Raw genomic sequence first — 15,588 nt, forward strand, 5'->3', positions numbered from 1 at the left:
TTAGTTATGCATGACAACAGAATGCACTTCAATTCCTTGTACACAGATGGAGCCTAACTTTTCACTTCTTTGGTTGTACACAATGTAGAGTCACACCATTCATACAATCATACGTGTACCTAGGGTAATGATGACTTTCTCATTCCACCATGTTTCCTACCCCCATGCCTCCTCCTTTTTCCTCACATCCCTGAGTTAATTTTTTTTTTTACAGGGATTGAGATATGGGTCAAGTTTTAATCTTGTGCATGTGTATATGCAGTTTTCACAGCACCATTTGTTGAATAGGCTGTCCTTTCTTTAATGTATATTTTTGGAAATTTTTCTAAGAAAGAGTTGAATGCAGATGCACGGGTTCATTTCTGTATTCTCTATTCAGTTTCACTGATCTATTTGTCTGTTTTTTAAATCTCATACCATGCTGTTTTTGTTACTATGGCTGTGTAGTATGACTTAAAAGAGGTATATTGATGCCTCCAGTTTTTCTCCTTTTGTTCAAGATTGCTTTGGCTATTCATGGCCTTTTGTGTTTCCATATGTTAGGATCATTTTTTCTAGTTCTATGAATAATTTCATTGGCATTTAGAAGGAGATTTTATTGAATTTTTGCCATAAAAATTTGGGTAGTCTGGACATTTCAACAATATTATTTCTTTCAATTCATCCTGTGGGAAGTCTTCCATTTTTTAGTGTCTTCTTCAATTTATATTTTTAGTATTTTATAATTTCCATTGCAGAATCTTTCACTTTTGGAGTTAGGTTTATTCCTAGGTATTTCTTTGTGGGTACTGTAAAAGGAATGTCTTCATGATTTCTTTCTCAGAATATTCAGTATAGCTATATAAAAATCCACTAATTTTTGCATAGTCATTCATATCCTACTATGTTACTCAATTTGTTTAAGTTTTAATAGACTTTTGGTAGAATCTTTATATTTTTCTATTTATAAATTCATATAATCTGCAAATAGGGACACTTTGTCTTCCTCTTTTCTATTTGCATTCCTTTTATTTCTTTCTCTTGCCTAATTGCTTTGCTTAAAATTTCTAGTATTATATTGAATAAAAGCAATGAAAATAGATAACCTTGTCTTATTTCTGATCTTAGAAGAAATGCTTTCAGCTTTTCCCCATTCAGTAGGATGTTGGTTGTATATGGTCTTTGCTATGTTGATGTATGATTCTTCTCTACCCAATTTGTTCAGAGATTTTAGCATGAAAGAATGTTAAATTCTATCAAATGCTTTTTATGCATCTTTTGAGATGTTCCTGTATTTTTCATCATTCATTCTATTGGTGTAATGTATTGCATTTATTGATTTTAATATGTTGAACTCTCTTTGTATCTTGGCAATAAAACCAACTTGATTGTGATGTAAGATGTTTTGGATGTGCTATTGAATTCTATTTGTTCATATTTTTGCAGTTATTTTCATAAAGGATTTTGGCTAGTTTTCTTTTTTTCTCTCTGTCTCTGTTTTTCTCTTATTGTGTCCTTCTGAGGTTTTGGTAACAGGGTAAAAATTATTGCTTCATAGAATGGGTTTGGAAGACTTCCCTTTCAACTCTATGGAATATTTTGAGAAGAATTGGTGTTAGATATTCTTTTAAAGTTTGGTAAAACTTAACAGTAAAACCATCCAGTCTTGGCCTTTTGGTTGGGAAACTTTTTATTACTGATTCAATATCATTATTTGTTATTTACCTATTTATATTTTTTTATGTCCTTTAGGTTCAATTTTGGTTTGGTTGGTTGTGTTCAGAAATTTGTCCATTTCTTCAAATTTCTAATACGTTAGCATATAGTTTTTCAAAAATAATCCACAATTATTTTCTGAATTTCTGTGGCATTAGGTGTAATATCTCCTTTTTTCATTTTTAATTGTACTTATATTTCTATCTTTTTCTTAGTCTATCTAAAGTTTAGTTGGCTTGTCACTTTTGTAATGAGTCTGCTTCATTCAAGCACTTATATTGTTCTTTTACACTCTAATTTATTTTTGCATGTCATTTATTAGGACTTTCTTTCTACTATGTTTTTAGATCTTGAGATTCATTATTAGGTTGTTTATTTGAAATCTTTCTAGTGTTTTAAATTAGATCTTGAAATTCATCATTTTAAGATCTTGAGATTCATCATAAGGTTGCTTATTTGAAATCTTTCTAGTGTTTAAATGAAGGCATTCATTGTGATACATTTTTTCTTTTTAGTACTGCATTTTCTGTTTATCACAAATTGTTTCCATTTTTATTTCTCTCAAGTCATATTTTAATTCTCTTTCTGATTTCCTTGATGTCTCTCTGTTCATTCAAAATACAGGTGTTTAGTCTCCATGTATTTATATAATTTTTAAAGTCCCATATTCTTTATAGTGTTTTCACTTCATTGTGACCAGAAAAATAAATGGCATGATTTCAATGTTTTGTAACTTGCCACAATTTTTTGTTGCTTAATATATAGTCTAGTATGGATAAAGTTCTGTGCATGATGAAGAGAATATATAGCTTGTGTCTGTTGATGGAATGTTCTTTCAATGTCTATTGGTTTTCTTTGAACTACAATGTAGTTTAACTCTGCTTTTTAAAATTATTTTGTCTAGAGCATCTATCCATTGGTGAGAAGACATGATGATGTCTTCCACTATTATTGTATTGGAGCCTATCTCTCCCTTTGCTTTTAATATTTTTTTTTTAATAAAATTAGTGCTTTGACATTAGGTACATATGAATTTATAATATATGTCTCCATTATAAGATGTCTTCATTATATCAGCTTGATGAATTGGTCCCTTGATTTTTATATAGTAATCTTCTTACCCTCTTTTTACTATTTTTGTCTAAGTCTATTTTGTCAAATATAAGCATAGATACTTCTGGTAGCTTCTGGATTCTATGTGCTTAGAATATCATTTTCAATTCTTTCAATTTTAGTCTGTGTGTAGCTTCATTGGTGAGGTAAGTTTCTTATAGACAGTATATTGTTGGATCTTTTTAAATCCATTCAGCTAGTCTTTATCCTTTGATTGCATAACTGATTTTGTTGATAATCTCCTATTTGTTTTGAACATCGTTTATTTGTGTTCTTCTCTCTTATTCATCTTCATGGTTTGGTGGTTTATTGTACTAACAATATTTGATTATTTTTTATTTCCCATTTATGTACCTACTCTTTCATTGAGATTTATATATTATTTTCACATGATGTCATGGTGATAGCTATCTTCTACTTCTAAGTGTAGGACTCCCTTAAGCAATTTCTGTAAGGTTGACCTATTGGTCATGAATTTCCTTAGTTTTTCCTTACCTCCCAAGGTCTTTATTTCTTCTTTGTTTCTGAAGGATATCCTTGCTAGGTATACAAATTTTATTTAGTTGTTATATTTTTCAGAACTTGAAATATATCATCCATGGCCTCTTATTTTGTAGAGATTCTACTAAGTAACCTGCTGTTAGTCTAATGAGGTTGCCCTAAAATATGAATTGGAGCTATTTTTAAGATTCTTTCTTTGTCCTGTTCTTTGCAAAGTTTGACTTTAATGTGTTATGATGACAATCTTTGTTTCTTTCTTTTATTTTTTCTTTGTTTTTTATTTTTGTGCTAGGTATTTAGTCCATGGATGTGTTTTACCACTCAGCTATATCCTCAGCAATCTTTGTTTTATTTTTTTTTTATTTTTTATTTTGAGACACTGTCTCACTAAAATGCTTATAGCCTCGCTAAATTGCAGAGGCCAGCCTTGTACTTGCAAGCCTCCTCTCTTAGCCTTCTGAGTTGCTGGAATTATAGGCATGCACCACCATACCTTGCTAGATAACAATCTTTTCTGATCACTTTTCTTTTGGCATTCTATAAGCTTCCAGCACCTAGATGTTCATGTCTTTCTCAAGATGAGGGAAACTTTCTAGTATTATTTTATTGAATCCATTTTTCTGACATTAAACTTTCTTTCCCTTGGTTATGCTGACAGTGTGGATATTTATCTCTTAATAATGTCTCAGATCTTCTTTTTGAATATTTATTTTTTAGTTGTAGGTAGACACACAATCTTTATTTCATTTTTATTTGGTGCTGAGGATCAAACCCAGTGCCTCATGTGTGCTAGGCGAGCATGGTACCATTGAGCCACAACCCCAGCCCCGTGTCTCAGATCTTGAATGCCCTCTTCACTCTTGTTTTTTTTTTCTTTTTCTTTTATTACTTTTGTATTTATTGATTCTTTTTAGTTATACGTGACTTGATTCAATTCACAATAGCTAAGCTATGGAACCAACCTAGGTGCCCTTCAACAGATAAATGGATAAACAAAATGTGGTATATATACACTCTTGTTTTTTCTATATTTATGTCTGAGTGTCATTTCAAAAGACTTGTCTTGAGGATCTGATATTCTTTATTCTATTTGATCTGTTCTTTTGTTGAGGTTTTCAGTTAAATTTTAAAAATATGATTTATTGACCTCTCATTTTCAACTCTACTGATGGGTTCATTTTTAAAATATCCACATTTTCTGAATTATTCATTCATATCCTACATTGCTTTCTTAATTTCATTTAACAGTTTCTCTCTATTATTCTGGATCTCATTAATATATTTAAAATTAATTCTTTATAATTTTTTATCAGGCATTTCAGTCATTCTTATATCCTTGAAATCTGTTACCAGAGACTAATGATTTGGGGGAGTTATGATATTGCCTTGTTTTTCCATATTTCTTGTATTAGTTCTCTGTTGACATGAAGATTTCTGGTGGAATGGACATTTCTATCACTTTTATGAGAAGGCTATTTTTTAGTGACTGTCTCCTAAAGATGTGTCTTGAGGTAATGGTTTGTTATGCCATGTTGAGCTTATTTCTAGCTGAGCACCATTGTGTAAACTCCCTATAACTTGTTGACTGTGATTAGTAAATTTGGGAAAAGTGTATACCATATAAGATTTGAGAGAACAACTGTCTCTTTTTGCCACACAAGTGTGGGGACATCAGAAGCCGAAGAAGGTTTGGTGTTGGTAGAGTGTGTGGAGTGTACCCTTTGTGTTCAGTCCTTTAAAGGAGGTGATAAACCTTATGGGATGATGGCATTTTTCTCAGGCACACTATTGATATTTGCTCTCTTATTGAAAACTGCCTCTTTTTCTGACTGCTCCAGTATAATTAAGAGACAAGAAGCACTTTTTCTTAAACACCAGTGTGGATAAAGTCACTTTATAGGGAGAGGTGGGAGCAGGTATCACAGTGCCCTCTCCGTGGCACTCACACTGTCTTCTCAACAGTGCATGATCACACAACCTGAAGGGGCAACCAATGCAGGGGGTCTGTGTAGATGTGGAGACAGCAAATGTTTCATCATTTCTCTCTGCTCCTACTGTGAGTATGCCCACCCAGGAGTGGGGCCTTACATTTGCCCGCTCTGTGCACAACTGAGCATAGGATAATGGCTAGGATTTTTGGTCCTCACCCACTATTTCACTTGTTGTACCCTTCAAGGATTTATTAGGAGTGTGTCACTAAAGAACTGAACAAAATTGCTTTCAGCTGAGGGATTTCCGGCATTAGTGAGAGTGAAATATGGCTAGCAACAGAGTTCCTTTGTGCATCTTCTTGGGTGTGCAACCCCTGGGGTGGGTGTGAGCTAGAGTTGTGGAGGAATTACTGGAGATTACCCAAGAATGCCTCTGTAGGTAGAAAAACAGGGGAACCTCAGAGTTCTTTTTCTGCCTTATTAATGATAGGTCCCCATTTACACCCCTGGGAGAGGGGTGTCAGGAACTTGATGGGCAACTGTGTTCAGTCCTGGCATCCAAATGAAACCACACGTGGCTGACCATCACTTTTGGAGGATGGTGCTGCTCTCTGTGTTGTAATATCCAACCCCTACAGAGAAGCATTCCAGTGGGATTGTGTGACAGTCCCTCCACTGAGCCAAGTTTGGCTTGTGCGACAACTTTATCTCCTGAGTCAGTGCAGTGGATGTCTGTGGGGTCACAAAAATGGAACTATGCAGGGGTTTATGATCCCTAGAGCAGTACAAAGTCAGGCAAAAGATCCCTTCTCAAAGATAGTTCCTGGCTATAGCACTCTGACACATGAAGTGAATCTCTTTCCTAAAACCAGACTACTGTGAAGATATCAGACTTCTTATCTATGTGTAATGGTTATGAAGCTTTCCAGTAGCTAAGATTATCAGTATCTGTGCAAATTGTTTGCTAGACCTCTCTGTAACCTCTATCCCTGTGGAGGATGAATACATCTTCCTCAGTATGGAGCCATAGCAAGAATGCGAGGGGATGTTTTGTTTTTCTTGCTATGTTCCTGTCCCAGGTCTTTGAATTTTAGGAAGTTTCCATGTTTCTACTGCTGAATTCCAGTATTCTCCCTTGATCACTCACAGCAATATGCAGCTATACATCAATTGCTCTGGTTGTGGGGGAATAGGTGAGTGCTGGGTGCATATTCAGCCATCTTGCTAATTCCTTATTAATATACTTTAAAAAAATAAAACAACTTAGAGATCACATATTTATGAGAGAAGAGTGTAACTTCAACATAAGCAAACTGGTAAGCTATTTTCTACAAATCAGTTCTCACAGATTCTGACACAAATAAAAATAACTCATTTTTAATGCATTGAATATTGATCTGAGCTAACATTTTAACCTACAAATAATTTCATTGATGCTATTAAATCAAAATTATGTGACAGGAAACAATTGATAATTGTGTCAAAAGCCACATCTAATTCTTCCAAATTTTAATGTTTCTAACAATCTTCTTAACACTTAAGTTTCCAAGAGGTGTTTTCAATAAATATGTGTCACATATATACTTAGTAAAACTTTACAATATAAAAAAAAATCACATCATTATTTTACTCTGTGTTTAGACTCATGACTGTAAATTTGTCTGTCTCCTCTCTCTCCTCCATACACCCATATACACATAAACAAACACATTTTTATCTATAATTGGAATGATTATACTGCATCATATTATTTAACTATACCTCTTAAAATGATTTGTGTTGAGTATTCCGTATAGTTTAGGGAATGACTCCTAGTGCTATATAACTAAAATGATGCTATGCTCTGACATAAAAGGAAAAAAAAATATTGATAGAATTTGCTAACCATAGCAAAGTCTTTGTTTTTGACTGTATTTTTAAGTCCCTTCTTATTTCTCTAGTATTTTGTAAAGGTCGGGTAGTTCTAGTTCAGATCTTTGTATCTAGATATTGTCAAATTCCCACTCTAGTTCAATTTCCCACTCTGTGTATATGACTAGCCACCTATCAAATGAAAAGGAGCTGGGTACCTTGAAACAAAATGCTAATTATTGGCAATAGCTTAACCAGGGGTCCCTTTTTTATGCTTTGCCAATGCCTTTGCAGGAGACTTGTCTGTGTTTTCTACAGGCATACTGTTATACAGCAGGTCCTCCCATTCTGGTATGCAATGACTTCTAAACAATACTGGGGAGGGTTGGACCTCCTGAAATTGAATACATAAATGTGTCTGTGTGATTATGTGAATATTTTAGAAACAAACTTCATTAATTTCAAGAAATCATATGTGATATATAATAAGGTTAAGAACCACCCCTTGGAAGGAATGAGAAAATTAGTACATCAGGAAAACTGAGATTCGGTTTCCTTAAAGTAAACTGCTTTTTCCTTAGAATTAATGTAATTTTTACCTTCCATTTTTACCCTCCAAAACATTTCTGTACTTACTTTAACATAATAAATGTTTTTAATTACAATTTGTAAGTTCTCAGGTGAAACTGTGTTCAATTTGTTTCAATTAAGCCAAATAATTTCCATTCTCCTTTTAAAGAATGACCTACTATTGGTTCCTTTCCAGCCTTCTGGCATTCCACTGACCTGTGGGAGATTACCAAATTCTTCATAGTGCTCTAGGGGTCCTGAGTGCATGAGATAAGGATTGTCATGCAGAGTTTCTGGGTTCTTTAACATCTAGCTTTTGGGGAATAAATTATTTATTTTTAGATTTTACTCCTAAACAATATTATCAAGACAATATCCAGATAATTCCCACTTATAGAAATAAATTTTAAAAAATTATTTGTAAATATGTGGTCATTTTCTCTAAGAAATTCACTCCTTGGAAGAATGTTTAATGAATATATCTATGCATACCATCAGGAGGATGATAATCAGCATTTTATTCTTTTCAAAGTATTTAAAGGCAGCTTTGTATATCAGAAAGTACACACGATGTGGATACATAAAGTTGAATAAGACACAAAACTTGACAGAGCAGAGTATCTAAAACAGAAACTGGCATAGAATCAAATAATAAACATACTGTGTTATAGCTAATGGTAGATTATTTCTTTATTCTGATGCTTACTTTTGTCTCAATGATAGTTTTTATTTTGCCTATTCAAACTGCTGCTTTCTAGGAGGAGATTTCTCTGCTCTTTCATTTGAGAGTTTTCAACAACCCAATATCAAAGACATGGTTTCATTTCTCTGATTAGAATTTATTGGACAAAAGTTGGACAGCTGACCCAAATAGATTGTCCCTTGAGGGTTGTTTGAACAAGAAATTTCAGAAAGGACTATGAGAGTCTACTTACAGTAGATCTACGGCTGTGTCAATTTGGGAACAGTAGAACATACACTAAAGAAGAAAGATAAAAAAGAGACTTCTGATAGATTTTTCACTTCAACTGTTTAACTCCAGTCTTCGCAAGGCAGTAAGGTACCAGACAGTGCTCCTCACCCTGTTTTGTGATCACAAAAATATTGAATGATTTGTACCTTAGTTTCTTTATCTACAAACAGGAAATGTTATTGGTATACACAGCTAGTACTGATACTATCTATTACCAAAATAAGAATGGTATCTTACTTTCACACAAATACTATGAAATAAGATAATACATGTAAATTTGTTTAGAGAAGATCCTAGTTTAAATATACACTTGATAAATGTGAACTGATGTTTTTATTGCCCTTGCTATTTTATTGCCTTTGCTCTTCCATGAGATTTTTTAATTCCTTGTATTAGTTTCTGTTATATAAAGGTGGCAAAATCCTCTGTTTTTAGAATTTTATTTTGGTATTGGGATTTTTACTTTAAGGTAGGTAGTTGGAAACAGCATGCGTTGGTGGGAAAAAAAATTAATCTTGGAAAAATAATTTTCTACACTCAACTTTTTCTTTAATAAATTCAAGTATTAATAACTATAGTTTAAGACTATTTTAGGATTAAATGATTAAAGTATCTAGTACCTTGTATATTATAAATAAGACTTTATTATGTATAATGATTACAATTTCGGTAGAGTTAGTTACAATTTTTAATATATTTATTGTTAGCCAGTTAATTTATCTTTACCTTATTTACCTTAATTTTAATTATTTAATTTTGAAATTGAGTAATGGTTCTGTGTCTAGGACCATTTAGCTAATAGTTTTAGGTCTCAGAAGTAAAAATCGTAATAAAACAGCAAAGTAATTTTTCTTCATTATTAGTATTAAATATCTGATAATTTTCCAATTCTTCACAAATGACAGTTAAAAACTAAAATAGGATGGATAACTATTCAAGCATTTGTTTCTAGTTTATATTCTTAAAACATTTCTACTTCAATATATATTAGATATTTTCAATTGTTCTTCGATTTCAAAATTGTAGAGGAAAATTAAGATAGTATGGTAATCAAAGAGACATTAAAATAGTTCCCATTTTTCCCAAGTTTGTTTAATTCTTCTCTTCATTCCACTTTATTGTATCAGTTTCATCCTTCTGGTTGATACCAAATTGTTATCAGAATTAATGTATATTAAGGCATAATTTCATCATTTTTCATAAAATGATTTAGACAGTTTGTATTAAGCAAATAACAAATCTGAGAAGCCCAATTTAACAAAAGCTCTTGTACCCACAAGTGGAAATCAGTAAATCCAAGAATAAATCCTATGTGAAGTTCAAAACAGATATTTTATAGTATAAAAGTGTAAGATGCTCAGAAGCATAAAACAGTGCTAAAATAAAACAAAAACAACAACAACAAAAAACCTTCTTTAATATTAGGAAATATACTGACAAAATACTCAGGATACCTGGGAATTCTAACCCCAAATGATGGCTACTTGGGAAGGAAAATGACAGACTAGAAGTATCCAGGGCCTACAGGCTAATTCCCTAGATCAAATCAAATAAATAGGTGTGCAGCTGCAAGAGGAGGTGGGAACAATAATCAGAAAGTGCTGAAGTATAGCTCAGAGAGTCAGCAACCAGGTGAAATCCAGATATATATAATAGTAGAATTTTTAAAAGACATTAGTACTGGGCATAATGGCTCAGTGTACTTGATCAGGAAGGGGAAACTCCTCTCTGGCAAAGTGAAATTTAAAAAAAAAAATCTTAGCAATTTCAAGCGATGCAGAGAGTTATTAGGCAAATCCCAGCCTGAGTAGAAAGGAGAGCTGAATCCTGCAGAGCCATTTATCCTCCAGATGGGATTTCCTGCACTTCCCTACAGATTCAGTGAGAGCCAGGAAGGGGATCCATATTAGAAAGGACTCTATTGTCTAGGTTTTCTGCGTGAGAGATCAGAAATCCCTGCATTCTTTTTCTCATGTTTGCAAGATCCAGTAACCACTATTTCTCTTCTTCTTTGCTCTTTTTTCTTTCTTCTTTTTTGCCTTCCTTTCTTTTCTTTTCTTTTTTGTTTGTTTGTTTGTTTTCATTTAATTAGTAAGCACCTGCCCCAAGAGAGAATCAGGGCCAAGGAGTGAGACTGTAGCAGTTACCCTAGGGAGCTCTGGGACCCACAAGAGTTAGATTGCTAGTCTGCTTGTCTGCAAAGCAAAGGAAGGTAGAATATGTGCCCTTTTGAAACTGGCAGTCTGGGCTTTGTGACAAGGAATGAGACAGGCTGGGTATGAATGGTGGACTTTGCTGGATATGAATATATCTGGTATAAAGTGAGCTGCTCACAACACTGCAACCCAGCACAATCGCACAATCTCCTCTTGGACTGCTCACTTCTTCCAAGCTCAGAAGTATTTAGAAGATTTGACACCATAACTTGGACATAGCTACACTCCCACCTAGCACATGGACCCAGGCTCTTGAGAGATGTGGTTCAGTCCAGAAAAGCCCATAGGCTCCAGGTGAGAGGCTCAAATGGCAGCACTTATTAGAGCCAAGTCCCTCTTTTGTTTCCAAGGTACAAAAACCAGATCTACTATGGATGAATTCAGCTGTGTCATGTACAACATGGTGAACAAGTGGGACAGAGCTCAGTATACAAACTCCCTGAACAGGTTACACACACACACACACACACATAATATATATATATTAAAAATAAGAAAAAAAAAAAACTTAAATTGTGTATCACAAACCTTCCCATAACTGGTAGACTCGAAAATTGAAACTCTGAAAAACATGTCTGCATTTTAATTATATTATCAAGAAGAAATCTTCATCATTTTTTTTCTTTCGTCTATTTTTGTGCTCATGTTTCTTCTGTAAGTTGTTTTGTTCCAGTTTTTTTCTGTTATTGTTTTCATGTTTCTACCAAATTTTATACAGTGTTTCAATTATTGTTTTTATTGTGATCTCTTTCTTCTTTTTAATTTTTATTTTTTCCCTTCTCTTGTTTCTTACTTTCTCCTCATTTCTTACAATTTTCCTTTCTTTTTATATATTTACTATTAAGCATCCTAAAATTAATATGTGCTTGTTCAGCCTACTCTGTTATTACTGATCACCTTATCTTATTGGTTAGAGTTGTTGTAAAGATCATATTTGATGAGTTTTTATTATGTGTTAATATATGTTTTGCTCTTGAATTGTTGCAGTTACTGGTGGTTATTCTTTCCCATCAAAGTAGTTCTGGTTGTTGAACCACACACTTAGATCACACTGAGTGGGTGCTTTGATCCTGCAATAGATCCCAGTCCAGTGCACATTGTAAAGAGATAACTGCTTACTAAAGATAAGTGCCTTTACATAAAACAAATAAACAAAAATTAAAAAAAAGAAACAAAGAAAGAAAGAAAGATCCACCTCAATATATGTGAAAACCTCAACACAGAAACACAATGAAGTCAGCTAACCAGGGACTGATCCACTGAAATCATGAGCCCCAAATACACTTCTACTCTCCTAAACTGTTCTTGCCAGGTATGTTGGTCACAGTGATGAAAAGTTGACTAACACATAAGATCTTACAAAAACAAGAAAAAAACTAATCCTTAAACTAGTAGAAGGAAATGAGTAATAAATATCAAAGCTAAAATTAATAAAAGAAAGAAAAAAAGGCTGAATAAAACAAAGAATTGGGTCTTTGAAAAGAAAAGCAAAATTGATAAATCATCGCCAAATTAATTAATTAAAAGAAAGACAAAGGTTATTAAAATTAGAAATAAAATAGTGTGTCATAAAAATAGAAAGAATACTACAGGAGTATAAGAAGGGGATCTGGGTGAGGGAGGAGAGGAAGGTACAAAGAGGTATTGAGGAGTATAATTGATTTAATTATGTCATATGTATGTTAGACATATAATATGTATAATTAATATATATTATATAAAATATCATATACATATGTTCTGCTATTTTGTGCCTGCTTTTTTGTACATCTAGTGTCTACAGCACTAGATGCTTTTACTACCATAGTAAAAAAGTATCTGGAACATAATAGAAGTTCTATGAATATTTAATAATTAAAGAATTACATCAAGTAATTATTGAAAAAATTCTTAATAAATAATCAAAAAGAACTACAGGCAATTTGGCACTGTTATGCATAAAATGAGAGGAAATTGCATGAAGTGTACAAAGATTGTCAATATTTAATAGCAAATAATGTTTTAAGATTGAAATTTAAATGTAATAGGGAAATTGTAGTTACAGTCAGCACTATTAGTCATTTTTTTTGGTTTTGAAGATTCAATCATATAATGAGGCAAAGATGGAATATAATCAAAGCAAACAAACTAAGAATAATACAAAACACCCATTTGTATTTGTCATCTTTTTGTCACTAAAACAACATTCCTGAGACAACTAATTTATGATAAATAGTTAGATTTGAGTTCACAATTTTGAAGGTCTTAGTCTACGATCAAGTGACCCCTGTCTTCAGGACTCTGTCAAGGACAGCATGTCATGGCGGGAGTACATGGCCGGAGCAAATCACGTAGCTCATTAGTCAAAACCAGAAGGAGAAGAGGTAGAAATAGGATCCACAATCCCCTTCATAGGCATAACCCCAATGACCTAAGGACCTACCATTGGGCCTCACCTCCTACAGGAACCGCCCCCCCCCCCCACACACACACACACAATGGCATCATCCTGGGATTTTTAACACATAGACCATTGAGGACTACTTTTCCAAACCATAGATTCTTCAATTGGAGGTGATATAATTGTATCACTATAAAATAAAATAATTTATTATAATTTTATTAAAATTAATAAAACAGGAAAATTAACTGGGCACTAGATTGATATATAAAAATCAATAGCTTTCTCCATGGTTGAAATAATGAGCTATAAACAGAAAAGGGAAAATGATAGGCTACTGAGAGTAGTAACAAAGATTATAAAACACTAATACAATTATAAAACGCTGTTAGACTATATAATATGACTGAAGAATATGAAACAAGATATGAATTCATGAAGAGATACCCTGTTACTGGATGGGAAGATGTGATTTCATAAAATAAAATGTTTTTTTTCCTATACATTCTTTAATCACTTTTATTAAGGTACATAGCAATTTACAGGCATTCAATGCAGTTTAATGAAATAGCTAGTGTTTTGACAAAGGTATACACCCATGTAACTCCCACCCAATTAAAGATCTAAAATATCTTTATCACATTAGAGAATTCTCTTATGTTCCTTTATTGGAAATACTCTAATCCTAAATCACTGATTTTATTTCTGTAGATTTTACGTGAGCCATTTTAGAATTTCACATAGAAAGAATACTACAATATGTAATCTTTTGTATGGCTTCTTTTACTCAATATAGTTTTGAAATTTATTCACACTATCTCATCAGTCTTTATTAGAAATTCGTTTCTTTGTTTGTTTATAGCATCGTGATAACATTTGGTGGTTTGGTTCTCCATTAGCCACTTCTAGATATTTAATAGCCTCCTGTGTGCAGTGGATCTCTAAATTAATACTTATCATCGAATTTTTATAGTTTTGTCCTTTTGTGTTTGTTTTTGAATGGCTTTTTCTATCCTATTTGTATTTTATTTCTGGGACATATATTAACATAATGTGGTGCTTATAATTGTGTATTAAACTATCAATATCTATTTTAAATCAAAGATAACTTATTGCTGCTATCTCCAACTTCAGTACATGAACATATGATAAGTTCTTATGCCAAAAGTGAGAAATTTAGTTATCATCATCTTCTATCCATTTTATCATTCATATCCAGAGTAAATGTATAGGAGTATAAAAATTTTGATCCATACATCTGTATAACATAACCTTATCAACATATAAGGCTTAAACCTAAAATAGGAAAATACACATACTGAGCAAAAATAAATCTGAGCACATATTAAACCTATTGATCTCATCATACAGATGAGATAGAGAAAATGAAGATTGTGAGAAAAAATACATCAGTTGTCAGTTTATAAATCTGGTCTTTTTCTGGTGTAATTTTCTGTTCTCATTTCTCCTATTTAAAGATGTTGCAACAAGAAATTCAATTATCATAAAGGTTATATAGGAAATGTCTCAAAATTTTTCAACTACCTGTGCATATAAATATACTAATGCAATAGAAACAACTGCAGCCATAGTGATTGATAGAAAGTCAGATATCTGGAGACAAAATGTATAATGATACAAAGTTCTGAAATGATAAAAATATTTTCTAAGTTCTATGCTTTGCCCAAGTAATTGACAAATAGCTTATGTAAAATTAAGGGAAATACAGCAATAATAGTAATCAGAAGTTTAACTGGTGAAAAGATAAGGTACAAATGAGATTCTTTGCTTAATTTTATAATTTTATCACTTTCTAATATATAATCTATTTTAGACTTTGAGTTTGAAAAGAACTAGGATTAATTCATTCTATTTCTCTCTGAGAAAAAGAATGTTAAGTGTTTCCAAAATTCATAATTAATAAAAGAAGGGAAAATATGAACAGATAACTATAAGTCTAGTGTTTTATACACATGTGCATATTACATAGACGTAGGAAATTTTATTATTTTATATTTTTTGTTCTTATTTATCTGAAAGATAATAATTATGGAAAAGGATTGTAGTTTAATTTCTACCTTGTAATCTACAACTCTTCAACAAAAGAATATTTCTCCATACTCCAATTTTATCTCTTTTGTGTACCTAATTCCTTGTAACATTGTTCTCAGGGTCTCCCTTCTGTACTGAACTAGCCTTCAAATACAAGGTAAAACCCTAAGTTTCACACGTCTATGCCTACTTCCCCTAATTTATGATTTAAGAGAAAAATGTAGTAATTGCTTAGTTTTTTTCATACAAGTCTTGCTTTATATTAACTATTTACTCAGCTCACTTTTAAATAAGAAATTGTTTTGT

This window comes from Marmota monax, unplaced genomic scaffold (genome assembly GCF_021218885.2).
Source record: "Marmota monax isolate L192 unplaced genomic scaffold, Marmota_monax_Labrador192_F-V1.1 WCK01_AAM20220418_F8-fsc00174, whole genome shotgun sequence".
In the NCBI taxonomy this organism is placed as follows: domain Eukaryota; kingdom Metazoa; phylum Chordata; class Mammalia; order Rodentia; family Sciuridae; genus Marmota; species Marmota monax.